This window comes from Suricata suricatta, chromosome 6 (genome assembly GCF_006229205.1).
Source record: "Suricata suricatta isolate VVHF042 chromosome 6, meerkat_22Aug2017_6uvM2_HiC, whole genome shotgun sequence".
In the NCBI taxonomy this organism is placed as follows: domain Eukaryota; kingdom Metazoa; phylum Chordata; class Mammalia; order Carnivora; family Herpestidae; genus Suricata; species Suricata suricatta.
This window is the reverse complement of record NC_043705.1, coordinates 63708576-63730811: the sequence shown is the minus strand read 5'-3', so window position 1 is coordinate 63730811 and position 22236 is coordinate 63708576. Positions and strand designations below refer to the sequence as shown.

Genomic DNA, 22236 nt, shown 5'->3' with positions numbered 1-22236 from the left:
TTCCGTGGAGCTTGGAGCCCCTAGACAGCCACCCTGTCCGGGCGAAGGAGAGCCCTCCGCGGTCCGAGCGTAAGCGTGGAGCGGCCTCCGGCGCTCAGTCGGCTGGGGTAGACGCCTGCGAAGGGGGTCCCGCGGCGCTTTTGTACTGCCCCGCCTCGGCCAGCCGCGATCTGACGCACCGGCTCCCCCGGGACGCTGGGGGCGTAGCACTGCAGCTGGGTGGGGAGCAATTTATTCCTCGCGTCCCATCCCAGCCCATCTTCGGTTACTCCACCCTACCCCTCCCATCCCTCCACCTCCTCTTCCTCCTCCTCCTCTTCTACCTACGCCTTCAGTACCTCTGATTCTCCACCTCCTCTTCGTCCTCCATCCTATTTCTCTCTCCCCCTCTCCTCCCTCCCGCCTCCCTTCCGTCTCCCCCCTCCCTTTCTCTTCTGAATAAGCAAGCTTTTGCCTCTAAAAGTCACAAGTAATCCCCGTGTGTGACAGAGAGAGAGAGACAGAGAGACAGAGAGAGAGAGAGAGAGAGAGAGAGAGAGAGAGCGCGAGCGAGCAGCCTGCTGAGAGGAGCGGCAGGCAGGAGGGGAATCCGGCACAACGGCTGGGAGAGGAAACTTGACGCTTCTGGGCCACCATTTGCCAGGGCCTCGCTCGAGGTAAGTACCCTGGGAACAGCGGAGTTCGATTCCAGGCAGGGTCCAGCCTTCGCCCATAGCCCAGGCCCGAGAGGTGGGCACCATTACCTAGGGCTACTCAAATAATGATAAAAATGGAGGTGGGGTGAGGGCGGGCGGGCGGGCGAGGGTGGGGGCGGCGGGCCGGGTTCCAGCCCGAGGGCGGGAGCCAAGAGGCTGCGGTGCGCTCGGGAGGTCGGACGCCGGGTTCTTGCCCTGGGGCACCCCGCGCGTCCCGCCAGGGTTCTAGGCGACTATGGGAGGTTTCCAGCTACCCGATTTCCCACTCTGTGCTGCGCGTTCCCACAGCTCCCCTCTTTTACACATTTGCGTGCAAATGAGATCCTACTCGGTCATGAAGTGACAATCTGCGCCTCGTTCAGACCTCGGAAAGGGAAAGTTTGGCAAGGAGGGGACTGCGCAGCTCTGCGGTTCCCTGGAACCTAAATTGGGAACCAGAGATTTGCGCAAGGAATTGATAGTTTTATTTTTTCCTTTAAAAAAATTACCTTTAACGAAAAATTGTATGTATTCAAAAAGATCATTGGATTACTGTGTCTGATCAGCTGCTGATTACCTACCAATAAGCGTTTTAAACACACACGCACATTCGCGCTCGTGCGCGCACACACACACACACACACACACACACACACACCAGGGGCTATGTGCAGTCGGGAAGGCCATCATAAGTAACAAGAATTCATAGTCGCGAGGGCTTTTAAATGTGTAAAGAGTGTGTACTGTCCTCCATGTGTACAGAGAGCAAAGGGAGGGAGCAGAGGGAGCGCGCGTTGGCTCGGCGTTTTCTCTGTGCCTGTGTGTTTCGTGTGTTGTCAGCTGGCTCTGGTTTCTAAGCGCTGAACGCTGCCAGGGGCGGGGGCCGACATCCACCATCCACCTCGGCACCCTAGTGGCGAAACAGGACTCATTTGTTTGGTGCAGAGCGGTGACGACCTAGAAGAGACTGAAGTGTGGTTAGGTCGGCACCCTGCCATCCATTACACCTGCGGCAGATGGCTCAAGTGGTAGAATGGTTTTGTTTGCGGGGAAGAAGGGAGGAGGGGGAAGCTAGAGCCTCGCCCCACTCTAAGGAAGTACCATAAAGAACCAAAGACATGAAAGGAGCCATATTCACACCATCAAAAGCAATAATGTTGCGGTCCATGAGTGAACCTGGGACATGTTACTGACCTTGGTGCCTGACACCACTTGATGATGTGGCAAGATTTTAGAATCAATATATTTTCAAATGAATTTGTGATGAAGCACCTACTACTTCCTTACACACACACCCACACCCACACCCACACACACCTGTCTCCAACCAGATGCACACAGGTGTCCTTGGAGCTCTACTCCCTGAAACCAAACGTCATTGAGCCCCTGTGGATTTCACTGAAGCTAAAAGGGAGGCCACCCCGAGGCAGGGAGCCTCTCCTCTCTCCCCCAACAATTTTTGCAACCAGCCTGCCAGCTACCACACACAAGCTTCCCCTCCCCAAATAACCGACTAGCTGGGATTTAGTGGGGTTTCTAATGTATCCATCTCTTTTTCACATGCAATGATGTGCCTTTCTGAGCAATATTGCTCTCCTTGCATCCCTTTCTTCCTTCACGCTCCTCAACAAGCAGGAAAGGAAGTGCACGCACGCGCGCGCGCGCGCGCGCACACACACACACACACACACACACACACACACACCCCTCCTTCCAGGCGAGCCCCGAGGAGGGCAGGTGTGACAAAGGAACACAGATACACTCTAATGATAGCTTAGCCTGTCTTCACTCCTTGATTTTCTTGCTAAGAAAGAGGAATTAAAAAAGAAATATATTAAGGAAGAAAGACCTAAATAGAATGAGGAGCCTCTTCTCCACCTTTAGTTCACACACACATCACCATAAAACCCATAGATGGATATATATATGTGGGCACAATTATATATATATATACACATATATATACACACACAGATATAATAGTATGTATATATTCACATTTCTTGTGGAATAAGAATTTCACTGGCCTAATTTCCTCCTGAACTTAATTAGGGTTTAATATGCTTATGCTTTGGGGGTGATTAGGTATACAGAGAATTTCCACCATTTTGACACATAAGTCTATTTCTTTTATTTTCTTTAATAATAAATCAACAATTTTTAGATGTCAATAAAACCAAAGAATATCAAGCAATGGTGAGAAATTATTTAGCTAAGATTTTCAAGTCACAAAGGTAGCTACATTCTAGAAACCTAATGCTTCCCAAGAAAGGAAAACATTTTAACTTCTGCATTTTCCAAAGTACTTTCAATACCCAGCCAGAGACCTCTGAACTGGGTTTGGCTGATGGGTGCTTGTCGTGTGCCTGTTTAATTTTTCTGTAATCGTTTTCTTTTTTGGTGAAGGTTTCCATTTTACAATGAGAAAGTTGACTTTGATATGCAGTGAGGTGCAGGATTCATTGAAAGAAATGTCATTAGGATATAGCTCTATTTTATTCATTATTAGTAATACAGGTTTTATTATACATCATACAAACTGCCAAGGGCCTGCTTTGAGATGTGAATTCATATATTATCAGAATACATTCAGATAGACTTTCAGGATAATTAAAAAAAGAAGGAGAAAATGCTTGCAAATAGTTGAGGAGCAGGATTCTAGAGTATTTCAGATACTTTTTAACAAAAAAGAGGAAGGGATTGGTTCTAAAACTCTTGACTTTAGGGGTACCAAGAGATTCCAACCTTATTTAAACAAAACAGAATTAGCAAAACTTTGCAATTGTAGAGAAGACAGACAAAAAATTTAGCCCTAACAAGAGTCCTTTCCCCCCTTTTCCTCAAAAGGAAATTTAATTTCACCTTATTCAACTTTGCTTATTTATTTATTTATTTATTTATTTATTTATTTATTTATTAAAGTAGGCTCCATACCCAATATGGGGTTTGAACTCAACACCCTGATATTCAAGAGTTCCATGCTCTACTCACTGAACCAGCCAGCCACCCTCAAATCACTTTAGACCCTAGTTTCAATCAGTATCTAAAGCTAAGTAAAATAATTTCCAAGATGAACTCAAACTTTCTATGAAAAGTTTTTTTTTTAATTCTGCGATTTTAATGAGTATTATTTTAATCTCAGGGATTCATATTAATTCAAATACTCCAATCTTTCTAAGAGAAGAAATATATACTTTAATACTTAAGCGAGTTAACACCAAAATCACACTAAATCAAGTTTCTTAGGCCCAGGTGAGACTCAGAACCAAACACGGGAAATAGGAGGTTTCTGAGGGAGAAAAGGAGACTAAGATCTGTCTTTCCTCCCCCCATTGCTGGGACCACCTCCTTTTCACATGAAATGGCTTTTCTGCTTGAACAGAAAAGACTGATAAGAGAAAGTAAGTATGAAATACTTGAATTGCTTTCTTTCTAGCCTCACACTTCCTAGGTTTTCCTCAGGCCTCCTGCCAGCCCGTGGCACCCTCTCCCACCTTTTCCAACTAAAGCCAACAATCGGAGCCTTTACATTTACATTTAGCAGGATCTGTATATACCCTTAGGTCTCAAAATATCACCATCACCCCAAATTTGCCTTTACTTCCGGAGTAATTAAGACGATCATAATCCTTAAAGAAAAACCACCTAGTCTCTATCCCCGGCAGCGGTGAGAGCGAGCTCAAGGGGCGCGACGCTGGCAAGCCTGAAAGCTGGTCTGGTCTACGTGCCAGGCGCCAGCCACTGACTGTGAGTCTGTGTCCTAGACTCGATCATTTCTCCTCTTAAGGGAGGACAATGAACTCTCCTAGGTTCCTAATTTGCAAAGATATCGTCTTTAGTCAGCACTGAAATGGAGTGGCGGAGAAGAGGCCTGGGTCATGAACCCGAAGAAGTCAGGGTTCCAACCTCAGTCTCATAAAACTAGGAGACGGTGCCCAAGTGCACTGCGGGTCCCTTCGGTACTCAGAAGAAAGAATCTCGGGCTGGGTAGTGTGTGTGCCCGTGTGATTGTTCAGTCTCATCCTACAATCCCCGAGGAGTTTCTAGAAGCTGAGGCTTTGTCTTTCTGGGGGCAGGCGAGGCCGAGAGGGGCAAGACGAGCCCTGGGCGCTGATTCCTGTGGCCTCCCAAGTCCAAGCAGCCGAGCACCCCCAACCCAGGGTCGCCCCGACGGCCACGACGCGGTGCCCGCGTAGCCAGTAGGTGTCGCTGTTCCCCTGCTGGCCTGAGCCAGGAGCCCCGCGCTGGCCCCCCGCGCCACTCAGCCTTCGGCGCCCGGCAGGTTCACAGACCCACCAGAGCTCCCGGGAGAGGGCCGCTACCCACCTGGGACCGTCCCCTAGCTCACCTGGCCACGACCGCGGCGACACTGGCTGGCCTAAGGGAGCGCCTTCGGGGAGAGAAAGAGGAGGGGGCGGGGGAGGTTGTTGGGGTGCAACGCGAGGCCCCGACGGAAGCGGCTAGAAGCAACAGCTCTCCTTTTTCTTCTCACGTGCTGTGGGCAGCGACCGGGCATAGGGAGCATCTTGCTAAAATCCCCAGCCGGGGATTCAGCCGGGGCTCTACAGTGGTTTTAAAAATAAGAGGTTGAAATCTCAGCCTCGTGGGAGCTAGTCACACAAAGTGTGGATTGGTTTCAACTTCTTGCCTCAAAAAAAAGAAGAAAAAGAAACCTGGGCCTGGCCACATGCGCGATCTACATACCGTCTTGTACACACATCTGCACGCAGAAATGCCGGGTAATCGCGACCGCCCCTCCTCCCCTCCCAGGAAGGAGTCAGTATTTGTGTGTGGCTGTCTTCTTCCAAAGCATCGCTTGCCAAATATTCCCCTTCGGAAACCTAGCAGTTACCACGTCTTCGGACTCTGTATTGAAATTCTAGGTATTGAGAATTCTGCGCCCTTCTCTGGCGTCCTGCGGTTCCCTGCCATCGGCCTTGGTCTCGGTGTGCCGTCAGAGATTATTAATCAGAAGCGTTGTTTTTGTGTGTGTCTCAAAAGAAGGAGGTTTGGCTTATGAATACTGAGAGGGATATTTACAGTGGGTACATCCTATAGGTAACTGGAGTTTTTATTATGATTCTGATTGTTTTATACAGGAAAATCACTGTTCTGATTTATAGGTAGTAAGGAGGAGCCGCACTGAAAACGCCAAATTCAAAACTTCGAGTTATCGAGTTAGTATACAAAATGAAACTGGCTATGTGTTTAACGTTTAAAAGCCATATCTTCATTTAAAAGGTGGGAACATTTTGCAGTAGAAATTTTTTAAAATCCCACACTTGATCTATATTTTTTGGTAAACACGATCAGTTGGTGAAGAAGAAAAAATGTATCAATCAAATATCAAAGAGGATGACAGAAAAATTTCTTAAAGTCCAAAATATTTTTGAACACACCTTGTTCCTGACTCTGGGCCTTGGTCTGTCTCCCTATCTTGGAGGACAAGGCTGGGCAGATACCTAGGAATTCAAGGAAAGCCTTAGTTTTTTAACATGAGGTGGCCAACGTCATCTTGAAATGTCATGCCTTTTGCTATGTTTCACAAAATTGGCTCCTTTACATTAAATCTGTATCTGTTATACAATTCTAAATAATTATTTCTGATACTGAGAGGGCAAATTAATCATTCGGTGATGTGGGAGGGGGGAGTAACACGTGTCTAATTGGAGGTTGTGAAGTTCAGTGAGGTGATATTTTTAGCTTGGAAAGTCCAAAATCAGATATTTGGATATCTCTCCCCCTCCCATCTTTTCCCCACTGCCTCCCCATTTTAGTCTTCTTCACCGAACCCTTTGGGCTCCCTTTCCGGTTTTCTCCCACTTACCTCTGCCTCTGTCTTAATTTCTGTCCTTGTCGTCCCCCCCTACCATAGCTCCTTTCCTCTTTCCTCTCCCTTCCCTTCTTTTCTCCCCCCCCGCCCCGCCCCCACCATTCCGTTCCCTTTCCTCTGTATCTCTCTCTCTCTTTCTCTCTCTCGATTCCCCCCCCCACCCCATTTATTGTCTGATCCTATCAGTCAAGTTAATATAAAAGTGGGAAGCCCAGAACCTCTCTCCCTAGCGTCCTGGACACTTTGGGGAGGTGTCGGCCGCTGCCAGGTTACCGGACGAAGCGGTGGCCCTTGATGCAGGGCACGCAGCTCGTAGAGGAGTTGGGGTCTGCCCGAGGTTGCGGGGCTTATTCAAATGCCGCCCGCTGCTGCTGTGATTCGCAGGGACTCGGCCTCCATATGGTAATGCGGGGCGGAGTGGGGGGAGGCGCAGAGGGTAGAGGAGGGGAGGATGGGGGTGAGGGCGGGGTGGGAGGGGGCTCCGGCACCGCGCGCTCCGCTGTCGGGCTGGGACAGAGCACCCGGACCCGCGGCGGCGGCGGCAGCGGCGCTACCCACCCTCCGCCACAACACCCACTGAGCCAGCGAGCCAGCGAGCCAGCGGCCCCCGGGGTAAGCCACAGCGCGCACACGGCGGTGACGGTGACGGTTCAGATGCTTCAGGTTACTACCATGAGCCAATAAGGGAGATTAGAAACAGAAAAGGAGATTACTGAGAGATCAGAGATAAGAGGTGTACCTCTCTGTGTCCCTTGTCACACAGCGCGCGCGCGCACGCACACACGGGTCCGTACACACATGCATGCACAGACATCCGTGCATGCACACATTCTTGCTAGTACCATCTAAATATATGCAGCGCCACTCTACCCCCTGGAACGTGGCGGTGTGTTTGTCCTGATCCCTGGATAAAGGCAGGCAGGTATGTTAGAGAGTGTAGGCAGGAACAAACCGCCACGCACGACTGAATTGTAGCCAAACTGGAAGAGACATTTAACCTGCCGAATTGTTTCGCTCAGCCAGGTGCCCCCCAGAAACCGGCAATTCTGCAACCAGTTGTGATATCCTGCAACTATTCATAAAATATGCTGAAAAACATACTTTAGGAAAGGTTATCTTGCTATGTATATCAAGGTAAGGGCAAACCTAAAGGATGAGCGTGTTTCCGTTTTTTAGTGTTTTACGTGTAGCCATCTGACCACTTTTTATTGGGTGACATATCATAAGAGCACTTTGGTGTAGGCTTGGAAAAACTACAGCCAGAGGTAAGGCTGGAAATGCCTCAAGAATTAAGGGTGCTAAAAATGGATGCTGGATAGTCTAGCATGAAAGATGGCATGCAGCTGTAGGTTTAAAATGGGAGAAAATACATCTGAATATTTATACATGAAAGCCATTGGGGAGGACTGAGTCTTGCCCTGAATATCTGTGCAGGTAAGTTATTCATAAGAAAACTAATTACCTGTGCATGTACTTGGACTTGTTTAATTGAATAAGCTGCATGTGTGCATACTTGCTGTTCTTTGTGGCTATGCAATTATGGATTCAGTCATTTAAAAGTGATAGCTTTGGGGGAATCTTAAAAGTGGACTTCATACATATATATTTTCCAAAATCTATTGTGCTGAATAGATATGTTGCCAGGAAGGAGAATCCGACCCTATAAACGAGATTTCCATTGCTTGAAATCTAACTCAAGGCCTATATATTTTAGGGTAAATCAACTGACTTAATATAATTGTTTTGTTTATTTGTTTTCATGTCAAAGTCAGGAATTAAGGATGCTTTTCAATCGAGATAACGTGCCTGTTTCCAGTCATATGAGATAAAAATGAAACTCAGTAAATTTTGAGTGTAGCAGATAAGGTACAACATACAACATGGTTGAAAATGTCTTCCTTGCAGAAGGCTGTCCGTTGCTGTGTCTACACATTTTAAAATAATTTTTTTACAGTAAGAAATGCTATAAGGCAATAGGGTAGCGGATACCGCAACTCTCAGGTAATCAGCACAAAAATTCCTTAGAATCTTTGGAGTCACTTCCCTTTTTACATACATTATCACAAATACACTGGCCCAACTGTGTTTTTGCTAATATGAAGTTAATTAGATAATCAAACTTAGAGCCTTCAGCGATGGACATTACAGCCGACCAAGGGGGTATGTCAGGAAAGCAAAAAATGTGTCTTTTCTTTTATGACCAAAGCAGGAGGTTATACAGCTGGCATTACATACATGACAGATGTGCATATTTGGAGCCTTAAGTACACAGAAGCAGGGAGACAACTGTGCATATTATCTAGCAAGAGACAGCAGCAGACACTCGCCAAAAAATACAGACAGAAAGGAACAAGAGAGACAGATAGACATAGTAAGATAGCAAAAAAAGGAAGGCGGGGGAGAATCAATAAAACGATACAACCTGAACTTTTCGCGAATTAAAAAATGCAAATATATCTTTACATATGCATCAGTATTAAAAATAATACACGCTGGAACCAACAGGAGCGGGAGCAGGAGGAGGAGGAGGAGAGGTGGAGGAGGAGAAGAGGAGGAGGAGGAGGACGAGGAGGAGGAGAAGAGGAGGAGGAGGAGGACGAGGAGGAGGAGGAGGAGGAGGAGGAGGAGGAGGAGGAGGAGGAGGAGGAGGAGGAGGAAAGAATGGAGGCGCCGCGGAGCCCTGATTATGCATGGGCTGGAGCTGCCTCCTCTAACCTGTTCTTCTCCGAGCCCGGCAGCCGGCGGTCCTCAGCCGCCCACAGAACAGGAGCCGAAACAACCGTTCCCGAAGGCTACAGCGTTTATTTTTCTCTTTTGGGGGTTTTGGCGGTTGTTTCAGGGGCTCGCCAACTGGCCCCTTTAATTAAAAGCTTCAATAAAAGGCGATCGCGCCAGGAATGCACCGGCTCCTCTCCGCGCAGGATTTGCATATTTTTTTAATGCCCTAATTTCCTTGATGTATGTAAATGTAGCCGGACGTAGAGGGAGACAGGGAGCTGACGTCAATGGACGTGACCTCGCAGCTAAACCTTGAACGTGAAGCCGGGATGGGGGAAAACACGGAGCGGCAGCCGGCGGAGCCCGCCAGTGCGGGCGGCGGCAGCGGCAGTGGCCAAGCCCAGGCCGGAGGAGGCCGAGGGGCCCCGTACCGACCCGGGGAGAACGAGCCGCCGTCTTCTTTCGCCACTGCCTGGCTTCCAGCCTCTCCAGCCTTCTGGCAGCACACACGAGCTCTTGTCTTGCGCCTCCAACCCCACCAAATACACCTTCTTTTGCTTCCCTCAGAAAAACAGCACACTCAAAAACAACAAACCAAAATCAACAGCTAACAAACCAGATCAGATCCCCAAATGTTATAAGACCACTGCTCGGGTAGCTTCTCAGAAGGAAGACTCTGACAGTGCAACAGTGGAACATAATTTTTTGTTTCTTTCTTTCTTTTTTTTTTTTTTTTTTTTGGCTTCTCTCCACAACAAGAAGAGTGGGCGACCTCAGACAACAGCAAATCATTCCTAAAACACGATAAGCTACACGTGTTTCCAGTAGGGAGAGGTAAATCGCCCAGCCGACTGGTGGGAGCTTTTCTTTTTGGTACCTATTTACCTGTGCCCTCATTAAGCGCGTCTGCTTCGTTAACAGGCATGCTGTTAGCCGGCGTTGTAATGTGATGGAAGTGTGTGTGTGTGTGTGTGTGTGTGTGTGTGTGTGTGTGTGTGTGTGTGTGTGAAGGAGGTGCTTGGGCTGGTGAGAACCAAGGCAGGCGCTGCGAGCGAGATGAGAGAGAGATCGGTGTTTCTCCGAGGCCACCTCTGGGACTTATCTGCGGGGCCATCTCGGCCAGAGCTCTTGGGGTGGAGTTCGAGTTTCACCCATTTGGGGAGGCGGGGTGTGTTGGTCAGAGAAGGCTCTCTCTCTGAACAGCCCAGGCCTTTCCTATTACATTGTGTGGGAGGAGGGCTTTTGAGGTGTAAGCCATTCCGTGGTCGCAGCCCGGGGCGCTGCCCCGCCGGACTTAGCCTGGTGTGTTTTTATCTTGGAGCTCGGCAGCCTCGGCGACGAGGTAGCGCCTCCCGGCCCCGCGGCAGGGAGGCCTTCGGTCTACTCCCCACCCCCCGCCCTCACCCAGCCCCGCGCGCCGGCGTGTGCGTGCCTGCGCACCGGGCGGGAGCCGCTGGCACCTCCCCGCGCACGTCCGCCCCCGCTTCGGCTCGCTCCCCACTCCTAGGCAGCTGAGAAACGGTCTTCGGCCTCTTCAGGGCCGGGGCTGTGTGGCGCCGCCGGCCGAGGACAGAGCCGCTGGCTGGCAAGGAAGGGGCGCCGGAGGCCGCGGGGTTGGCTTCCCTGTCCTGTCCTTGGCCGCCAAGGCTGCCGTGTCTTCGTTTTACCTCGTAGTCCTAGCTTTGTTTTCCCGACACGCTCGTGGCTACCGGGCCCCACGCCGGCCAGGGGAGTGTGTGCGTGTGCGCGGGGGGCGGGCGCGCGCGGCGGGCGGGGGCCCTCCCGCCAAGGACACGCATGGCTGTCTGTCCTCCGGCTGCACTTGGCGGGAAAGCTGGGGGCAGCCGGCGGGTCTTTACGCCGGCGGCTCTCATTACCACCTCCCTTCTCCCCTCGGGCCACATTTACATACGGGCCACTCGCCAGAATTTTTATAGCCCCCGTTCCGCCCCCGGTCGCACGCGCGCAGGCTCGGACCAAGTGCCCGCGCGCGCAGACACCCGCGCCTAGGCTGCGGCCGGCTGGGAGCGCGAGCAGGCCCAGGGGTGCAAGCCGCCCTCAGCCTGACGGATTCCTGCGCCCTCCCTCTCGTGCCTACACCCTTGACAGCCTCCCGGCTCGTGTTCAAGGAAGCCCACTTTTCCCTCAAGGCCCCCACCCTTCTCTCCCTGCACACACTCCCACCCACACCCTCCCACATCCCTCTGCTGCTTTCCCTGGAACACACACACACACACACAGACACACACACACAGACACACGCTTTTTCTTCCCCCTCAAATAGATAACCCCTATGGCGCGTCCCTGGTACCTTTTGAATAGCTTTGGAGTTTAAAGAATAAAAATTCTTATAATGTATTGCTTGTCTTTAGCCAAACACATTTGACGACCACAACAAAAAGAGGAGGAGTGAGGAAAGGGGACTTGAACCAAAAGACCTTTTTTTTTAAAAAAAAAAATAAATAAAAGTCTGCAAGTCAAAAGGTCATTCTCCAAGTTTGTAAATAAAATTGCAAAGGGAGTCCTTAAAAAAAAAAAGAAAGAGGAAAGAAGGAAGGTAGAAAAGATCCACAAGTTACATAAAATGGTGCATTGGAAAAACAAGACAGGCCTATTCTTTAAAAAGAGAGAGAGGGAGAGAAAGTCTAAAGAAATCAAGAGGAAAAAAACTGGGGGGGAAAAAAAGAAAGAAAGAGGAGAAAATAAAAGGTAGAAAAGGCAAAAGAAGTTTCCAAAGAAATGTGTGCTTTGCATCCTACAATAGGAAAATGTAGCCATTGCCCTCCTTCAGACGAGACATTTCTAATTTGTTCCGTCTGTCAGGAGGGGACTATGAGAGGTTTGGGTGCAAATTCATTATCTCTGGCAACGCAGAACGTAGTGTGGGGACTGAAAAAGACCGTGGCAATGGATGAACAATAGGGCTTCAGTTCATCAGTAACAAAAGCAGTGGGGAAATTGGTTGAGTTTCAGAGCACGTCCTCCTCGGCAGAGGGGGCTGGACTAGACCTTGGACAGCCCCCCCAAAAACTTGCCGAGCCTCGCACACACCACTTCACTCTCCACTCCGAGGCTCAGGGAGCAAGTGCCTGGCGTGGGGGGGAAAAGTTGCCTTTTTTCCTCCTTCGTCTTTTGCGTCCTTCTCTCTCTCCCCAGAAGGGAAGGTCCGTTTAAACTATTTTAGACGCAATCAAGCAAGAATGACCGTATGGAACTGAGCGGCAGTTTTAAATGTGCTAAGGAGAGGAATGATCTGAATTTTTTTTTTCTTTTTTTGAGACGCCGAAAGGAGCCTGTTTGTGCACTGCGGCCGCCCCGGTGTGTGACTGACTCTGGATCTTGTCTTCTGGCCAGCTCCTCGATTCCTGCTCAGCCGGATTTGGGGGGCAACGCTGCCTCGCGCAGGGAGGAGAGCAAGTGAGTACCGTGGCGGCCCGCAGGCGGCAACTCGGTCGGCGGCACCGGGCCAGCACTGACCGACGCAGCCCCGCGCCCGCGCGCCTCACCCGGGCCTCGAGCCGGTGACCGCAGAGCCCCGCCGCGGGCCGCTCCGCGGGCCAGTCCGGGGCTTTGCTTCAGCTAATTGATTGTGAGTCTCGGATGCTAAACCTGTTGATATCTTGAGTTGTCTGAGCCAGAACTGTTAATTATCCAGCGGTGTGACCCCCGATTGCGGAGAGGTGCCGGGAAAATTTCACATGGGAAAGAGGAATTTTGTGTTGGTGGTGGGGGGACATTTTTTCTTATAAACCTAGAGCTCAGTACAATTGTATTTTGCGTTCCTGGATTCAGGATTTGCGTTTTGAATAAGTCTTTAAACCACCTCAAAGTTGCAATCACCTGGCAACGAAGTGAGGCTCTGACCGGATTCTGGTGGAAACTTATGTGCACTAGCTAACTAGACCTGGTGATTTCCACTTTCTTTTTCTCCTGCCTTTTGGATTCTGGGAGCCGAGAAGCCGCTTTTCAGGGTCCTCCTTAGTTCAGATTCATCAAGATAACAGCCACCACGGTTAGTATTGGGACTTGGAGCATTTTAGCTTCAGATGCTTCTGGTATCTGAGCGGACCCCGGTCTCTGCAGTTTGCTTAGAGCCCAGACCCCGCACAGGGAGGCAAGACCTTCCTTCGGTGGCCCGGAATTGTCTGAGGGAACACGGAGAGGTGGGAACCCAGGCACTGTATTTGCATTTGTGTCTGTGGCGTTTTCTCTTGCAAATGTACCGGCAAAGCTTGAATAGGGGACTGTCTTAGGGGGTCAGGGCAGCTGTGGTATTGATCAGAAGTTAGACCGGAGGCCCTGTCAAGTCACGGCCATGGCCGGAGGCTCTTTTGGAGAGGTAGCTGCCTTGGGCCCAGAATGGCAGGGTCGGATCCGGTTTCCTCCCTCTCCTATGCCCAACTCTTCCCAGCACCCTCCTTCCCCACCTTGCCACCAGTAATTAGGGCTGGGTCTCCGGAAAGGAGCTCCCATAGTCAGCATAATTGAACCAGTGGAGTACTTTCATTTTGCAAAACCAGTAGCCCCACCCCAGTACTCCAAAATAACAATAAGCATTAAAAAAAAAAATCATAAAAGAAAAGCAACCTATTTTTGAGAGAGTAAGACTTCTTTAATATATTGAGTCATGAAGGAATGGGGGAAGGGAATATAAAAATCCACCACTTTACAGCAATCAGGTTTTACATTATTCATTGATTTACTGAAGGGAATAGCCAATCAGGAGCCATAGATATGAATGCACATCTCACCGTGCAGTAGCCTTACAGTAAACTATTTGCATCTTTCTAATGGGTTAGATATTTATCTAGGGATTCCCATTGTTTGAAAGGCCTGGGAATCTAGTCCCTTAAACATTTAGAAAATACGACTTTGTTCCAGTCTCGAAATTCTTACAAGGAAGAACTCTCTCTCTCTCGTCTTTTGTATGGCAGGTTATAGTGTTCAAATCCCTAATGTTTTTTTTTAAGAGTCCCTCTTCTTCCAAGCTAAAAATAAAAGAAAGAAAGAAAAAATTAATTTCCTAAACCCCTCCAGATTCTGCATATTTTGCATTTCCATTATCATGCATGTCTCCATTTAAATGCAAATTAGCATATTTAACCCTGTGGGTGCTGAAACCCTGCATACATTGTACTGGGGTTTTTTGGAATCTCTTGGCATTTTAAGGGATCATGGTAATTGCAATACTTTAAAATGAAGCCAAATCTAAACATGATTATATATATATGTGTATATTAAAACTGTGACTATTTGTTTTCTTGACTATTTTTCAGAAGAGACTACAAAGAAGCATAAAATGAATAGACTATACAACCAACCAAGGTAATTTAAATTTTTACTTTTGATAAAATGAAAATGATGTATAAAGTCCAAATAGAAAATCATTTTCTGGGTGGTAGGCCTGTAGTATATTGTATATGTCCCAATTCATGCCATAGCTACAGTTCCAGAAAAATCTAAGTTTCCATATGTGCAGTTTTTTTCCCCTGTATGTAGTCTTTGTATACTATATATCAAGGATAATGCAAACATAACCTGTAACTACCTATAAAAAATGAAATTCAGGATACAGAAGGCATAATAGGATACTTTTATTAGAAAGTAAGCCAGGCAAGTACCTTGCCTGAACTATACAAATCGCTGTAAATTAAATGGCTTTTATGTAGAAAATGGTAGACTTGACTGTATTCGTGGACTGTGGTTTACATACATAATAATCTACGAACTCAATATTAAAAAGGGATTTCAGTAATAGGCCTGTTCTTTATATACTCTTCAGTAGTCTGAATAGGATTCAGAGAGATGTTCTAAATATTAGTGGTAAACCTGATTATTTGCAGTGATGGAATAGCATAATTCTGATCCAAATACCTGGAAAATGGTAACTTTTCACTTCTAACTTAAGCAGAGATTGTTTATTCCCAAGAAAACCAGGATGTTTCAATTCATGTTTCAGCCATCTGGAGCCCTATAAAAAGATGAGAAAACAAGCATGACAATCATGTCCTAATCTACTGGCCATTAATGGGAATTTATTAGAGAAAGAGCAAGCAAGCCATTTGAATTCAGTATACCCTTCAATATGCAGATTTTAAAAAGGGTATTCTGTAGCTCAGATAAATAGCTTTATGAAAAACAGAAATATCTGGACTACAAACATGCAGGTGTTGATGATTGCTCATAACAATGTATGGCAGGCATTGCTGGGAATCAACACAATTGTTTCAACTATTTCAAGTCCTAAGTAATAATAAAGTCCTGGAAATGTATGTGATAAACCATGATATGAACATTGGCAATATTCAAAACAATCAGGTGTTCAGTGGTAAGCTTGGCTATGTATCTTTTATTTCTCCATACCTTGAAAGAAGATAGAGAGGTAAAATATTTAATTGGCTATATGGTTAAGGAACAGACTGCCTATAATCCTTATGTTGGCCATTTTCAGTTTTTGGAGCTCTCACAATGAATCTATGGCATATGTGGCATGAATGGGGGCCAGTCCTGGAGTCAGCTGATATGACTATGTGGCATTACTTTTGAATAAGCTATTTTAAGACAGTATTTTCTATAGCTTCTAAGAGTAGAGGCACTTTAAATGTTCAGTGTCTTGGCTTTCATGATAGTTACTTCATTCTAAAAATGCATTTAATTGTTAAATGTGGAAATGCAGCCACCTTAATTTGTGAATTCACACAAATATGGGCTGACACACAGAGACATACATGTATCACATCTCAACTTTCACCAACCCCCACCGAGACATATGTAAAGTAAAAAGATATTCTAAAAATATCTGGCATTCCTTAGGGTTTTGACTTAAAGAATTGAATTCATCTGATCATATGCTTGCTTTATGTAGTACATGCTAAATCACTAATGATTCTGCTTCTAGGTCTCAGAAAGCAAGGCCAAAATACTCTGTCTTCCAAGGCAGCAAAGCTCATTATAGTTTTACATAATGTCAAAGTGACATGTGCTTCAGTGATATGTTCAATTCTATCCATTAGTTTATGTTGTGACCTCATAGTTCAAGAAGGAACAATAACTCTATGGGAGTGTGTTTCTCTGAATTAGTTTGTAGTTTCCATGCACATTTTACATGTAACCCAATGCAGCCATTTCTGATCATACATCTTGTACCAAGATTCGATAAGAAAGATTCATGTACTATTTCCACAACTTGGGCTTTTCTAGATAATCAGAACACGAATGCTCAACAAAAAAGGTAAATAAAAGTCTAAGGGAAAGTTGGCATCCATGTTTCTAAATTGTATCTTTAATTAGGGTAATATTATTGTTTGAATTCTAGATTGGGGCTTTTCTTAGCAATTTTGTTTTTTTTTTTTTACTTGTCAGTCTTTTCTCTGGATTTACATATATGTGCTCTGTATGTAATTTGGTAAGCATATTCATACTCATGTCTTACATGAATAAATTGCAGAATTAATGAAAGAGTATGTATTAATTCCGAAAGTGTTTTAGTCATTGGGGGAAATAGTCAACCTAAAGAAATGAGTATTGTGATAAACTAGTGATGTGTGAAATGAATATGAAGATTTATAACATTCGCTTGTAGCATATATTTTAGAGAACAGTAACAGCACCAAACAGGACTCCTAATTTTGGAAAGCAATCAATGAAGTTCACCCATGGTGGATATGCACCTTATGTGGACTGCACCTTAGATATTCTGTTGTGGGGCATCTGACTGTGAGAACTGTTCATATTATAGATGCATTAAACATAGATAACCCATTATGAAGGAGAAGAAAAGAGCTTTTTTAAAGTGACCGCATTTATACTTTGAAAAGTCCTAAGAAAGGAATGAGGCCAATTAATTAATAAAACAATAGTCACCTCTAGATAGAAGAAAGGTGGGGGTGGGGAAAGGGAAGGAAGGGTGGAGTTAGGCTCTTACCACCCAGGTGTTTTGTCTTTTTCATGAGGTAACAATACTTTTTCCATAATTTCATAAGAAAGATTAGTACATTTTGTCCTTCTATATGACCATTGATGTTTGAAGCTATAAACAAAGGCTCAGCATTTTTATTACAGCAGAGTTGTGTACAACAGTAGAAACTAATGCTGCAGTGTTTACCTGTGCTACATTCTAAGACACACACCCTATAGTCATTAAAAAAAAAAAAAAAAACCAGGGTGAAGTCAGCCTGGCCTGCGTAGAGTATTACGTTTGAACTTATAGAGCAAAATATGCTGCCCTGTCGCCATGGTACATAGATACAAAACATGACTGAGCTGTGAAGCCATTAAAAACATACCACCAGAGCAAATTGTCAATGTAATCACACATCGACTCACTGCGTAATACAGATCTGATTCCCAGCCCCAGAAAGCAAGGCCCTGCTTTAAGCAACAGCAAAGTGCCTTCCATCTGTCTGCCCATGCAATCTGCCAGAAGAGAAATGCAGGCAAAGACGTTCCCCAGATCTGAAATGCTTTTATCTGTCCTTAGAGAGAGATTTCTTCCAGTCTTTGGATATTAGAGCGATCTACAGTAGCACCGAGGAGGTAAAAGGCCGCGGGTTGCTTTTCCTGGAGCAGTTGGTAGTGCTAGCGGAAGAGATGTTGATTGAGAAAATAGGGCTTGTAGCGATGCTGCCGCTGCTGCTGCCGCTGCCGCTGCCGCTGCCCGGGCAGGAGGCGTGGGGCAGTTGGCTGATCACTGATGCATATCAATAACCATGTACTTGAGATTTCTCATGACATCATCATTACCTTGGTCTCCAGCGGTCTCGAACCTTTGACCTTGCCAGGCTGGTCCACATTTTGGCAGTGAAAGCCCCTCCAATGATGGCCCTTTTCTCCTTCTTTCAGACCGGGGGCAGCAGCACACCAGCAAGACGGCATCTTCTCTTCCCCAGCCTAGAAGCCCTGTGAAATCGAGGATCTTCCCCCTAAAACACACACACACAAGATATGTGCAATCAAGCTGCCACCGCTTGGTAAAAAGCTCACAGTGCCTAACCCAAAAGGATCAGGAGCAGATCCTTGAATCAGCTGTCACCTCTTCTATAGAATGGGATGTTTTTTTTTCCTTCCTCCTTAACCTGCGCTGGAAATTGCCGTTGGCTTTATACATCTCTATAGAGGGAGGCTAAAGAGTCTTGCGTGAGAATGAAGCAATTTACAATGCAAATAGAGGCCTGTGGAGGGATGGATGCTGCTGCACGCTCGTAACCGCCCGCTGCACCTTAATAGCTGGTTTTATTTTCTGATATTAATAGCTGAATTGTTGGTTAACGCTGCCGGAGATTACTTGCTGAAAGGAAAAAAAAAAGTTCGGAATAAACTTTGAAAGCAACAGATCTCGTTTGGATGTTTTAGCCGCACACACAAACAGAAACCAGGTCATATTTACATACCAGAAGGAATCTTGTGCACGGCAAGTGTCCTGGAGGACTCCTCTTCGGTGCTGCCAGAGAGAGCGGGACCTGGAATCTGGCCAGAGGAAGACAGAGGCGTGTGAGGGAAGCGAGTTGTTATCTTTGGTTATCTAGCTGTATGAGTGTATTGGTCTTCATAAAGCTAGATAACCGAAAGTAAAAACTCCTTCAAGATCGCCGGGGAGCGTGTGAGAATGAAAGACTACCACCAAGAGACAGTAAAAACCAGAAAGGTCAGGAATACTTATTGAATCTAACTTTGCTTTTGCTTTTGCTTTTGTTCTTTTTCCTTATGATTAAAGGTGGGGTTAGATAAAATTAAGTGACACACAGGTGCCAAAATATAAAGGTGCCAGAAACTTTGAGAGGGGTTGGTACAGCTGCAAAGAATTGTATAGTGCTAATAAGAAAAGATGCATGTATAGTTTTTAAGGTAAAAGTTTATACAAGGGTCGGTGTTCCCTCCCCCCCCACTTAGAAAGCTGTTGTAGAGATGTCTGGTATCTAGTTTAAGAATGATTTCATAATACATAGACTGGGCTATTTCTTTCTGAGGTTTCCCTCCCCTGAAAAATTTGAAGATTGTGCTTGAAAACTACATGTACTGGGGTTGTATGTCAAATTATATTAAATTAGACTTCCAGAAAAGTTTATAATGGAAGGTTAATAATTTTTAACTGCTGAGGACATACAGCTAGCAGAGAAAATGCAAAAAAAAAAAAAAAAAACCCAGCAAAGGCTGATTTTTATTCTTCTATTCAAAATACAAGGACAGATGCTTCTCTGTTCCAAGAGGGTTTCCTTGAGGAAGCTACTGAAGCAGAAAGACATGATGGAGACGAGATCGCCTCCCCTCTTGTCAAAGTGTTAAAAAAATGTTCTGTCTTACTCTGCGCCTAGCATTGGAAATGAAAGTGACATTTACGCCACAACCCACGTGTGCGCCTCCTCTCTTTTTGTTTAAGGATGATCAGGTCTATCCAGGAAACAGCTCTGGCATCCCAAACTGAAATAATTAGGACGTATATAGACCTGACAAAAATGGAAAGGGGGTGGGGAATCTGAGGGTCTGTCTTGCCTAATTGATTCCGATAAACGGAACGCAGGAGATGTGAACGGCAGGACGCTCCGATTCCCACGCTCGGGGGCAAGTGGTAAAGCGGGCCGGCAGCCTATGACAGACAGCCCTGTTGGGGGGTGGGGGTATGAAAAAAACATCAAGTGCACACACCATACTCATCTCCAGCGCTTAAGAAAGTAGAGGCATTTCCCACCCACAGCCATCTGCAGCCTCCCAAAGGGTAGCACCAACTGGTCTGTAGTTGCTGCATACATGCTGTCTCTCTCTCTTAATTCTGTAACTGCTGGTTAATTTGGCCATAATTAGTTCAACTTTCGTCTTTAAGATTTTCAATATTTAAGAAAAGCTAGTAGAAAGTAGTTCCAAGAAAGTTTCTGCCTGCCCTTCATGTCTAAGTCTCAGTCTGTACTTTTGGCCTTGTGAACACCTTTTGACTTTTGTTTGGGGTGGATTATATTTAAAAATACAACTTTATGTAACAAACATTATGATTGCTTCGTCAGGCTGTTACCCCTTGACATGATCTATCTAGGAACTTGGCCTAATTATGCTAGTAGACACAGTGGAAGTAAAACTATAAAATCATCAGCCTATAGAAAGTTAATTACAATAATAGTATGATAAAAGATTGTTTTTGATATAGTCCCAGTGAGATGCATTCTAAACAGCCAATTTTATTTACTCTAAAAATGACTATATTTAGCAGAAACCTTGGGGCTATGGAGGTCCCCGCTGTAATCTTTTCATAAAAGTTCTTATATTTTTCCACGTGTCAACAAGCAAACATTTGTATAGGCATGAAACGTAAATACAAACATTGCAGTAAGAAAATGCCTAAAATGGCCTGTTATCTTCCATGTGGCCTAGATGACTGATAATCCCAAATCCCAAATACACATGTTTTCTTGAAAAGCATTCATTTTCCTTTATGGCTTCAGCACCTTATAAGACTTCAGACTGGAGAAGCCTGTAAAACCACTGTTAGTTTCAGTTAGAAACTCTGGAAGACTTTAGTTACGTAAATTCTCATTATGGCTGCTGAGCACGTGCCAAAGTTTTACTACAGTAGTGACCGTTGAGAAGACCCTTGTTTATTTACATTTGAAGCACTGTTTGTGCAAACAACCTTTCCTTGTTAAGTGCCTGTATTCCTTTCATTTACTTCATGTCCAGGGGTGCTATTTACCTAGAACCATTGTCTACTACAATTAACATTTACATTACAAAGTGTGTGGTTTTCTTTCTCAAGGAGGTTCAATTAAGGCAATAAGATGTTTGCTAGGGAAACCTATTGTTTACTGAAAGCACTCAATGGAGTCAAATTACTGAAGCTTTTGCTTACATCTTGGTCTTTTATGTAAATGTGTTAAATATAACATCTAAGGAAAATAAACAATATTATAATTACATGTTTGCCATTGTCATATCAAACTTGCTTTGTACCATACTAATGTTACATGACTTATCGATCAATAAAAATACATTTCAATGTTATTATTTTCATTTTATTTTTTGCTGTTCCACTATTCTTGATGCAACATGTCCCAATTTTTCTTTTTTCTATTGCACATCACTCTGACATTTTGTTTTATTTGTGTGTGTTTAAGAGAGGTACTATATCTGAGCATGGGTCTGAAGGATGTCCAAGGTAATCTCTACAATGACCTTATAATCAGGTGATATTTCTTTGAAATCTGAAATATTCCAAAGGCATGTACATATAAGTCAAAAGAAGTGTAAATATCAGTTAAGTAGTTCTTTGAAAGCTAGTTTTAACATTGGCAGAAACCAGATCAAGTTTATTTAGCATACCACTGCATTGTAAAACAGTTGGAGTGAAGTTGCAGGTTGCGTGAGTATGCATGTTAACTAGTGGGAACCAAGCGCAGTCTTTGTGAAAGGGGAGCAGCAGATTGCTGTGCAAGGCCAATGTTAAAAAGGCAGCTGAATTTAACACCATCTGGAAGAAAAGATCCCTTCACGACTTTCTCACACCGTCAGACAAAACTAGTGTCTCTTGTTCCGAGCCCTTGTCTATGCAACCATACAATACTGAGTCATTATACTTTTGCTGAGAGAAAATTTGAGAACACAATATGGGTAACCAGTGAATGACCAAGTTTCATTGTGTCCGCTTAAGTCGATTGAAATCTACGTCTAGAGCTATGAATGGTAGTATTGTTTTCCTCACCAGGGCTGTACTAAATGTCAGCACAGTGTAAAGAAAAACTTGAAGTCTGCAAATAACTTACCAGATCTCAATTATAATATTTTCCCACACTAGAACTAATATCATTGCGAGGGGCTACATTGCAGAAAATACAAAAAGAAACGAAAAGAAATAGAGTTCATTTAGAAGTTATTTTATCCAGACAAACATTTTAATTTTCTGATGGGAACTTCAATTCAGGCTGCAGGCTGGGTTGAGAAGCGGAATTCATTACTGGGAAGTTCAAGTTACAAAAATGTTTCTTGTGCAATTAAAGTAGAATAAAACAAAAAACTACTCCCACCTGAAAC

The 22236-nt window shown here is 45.4% G+C and overlaps 1 long non-coding RNA gene across 1 annotated transcript; it reads left to right on the top strand.

Annotated features, from left to right (window-relative positions):
- Positions 1-390: 390 nt before the first annotated feature.
- Positions 391-21210, top strand: LOC115294611. Its single transcript, XR_003909992.1, has 4 exons — positions 391-656; positions 12505-12642; positions 14502-14550; positions 18067-21210. It is a non-coding gene; the product is annotated as an uncharacterized LOC115294611 (long non-coding RNA).
- Positions 21211-22236: the final 1026 nt, after the last annotated feature.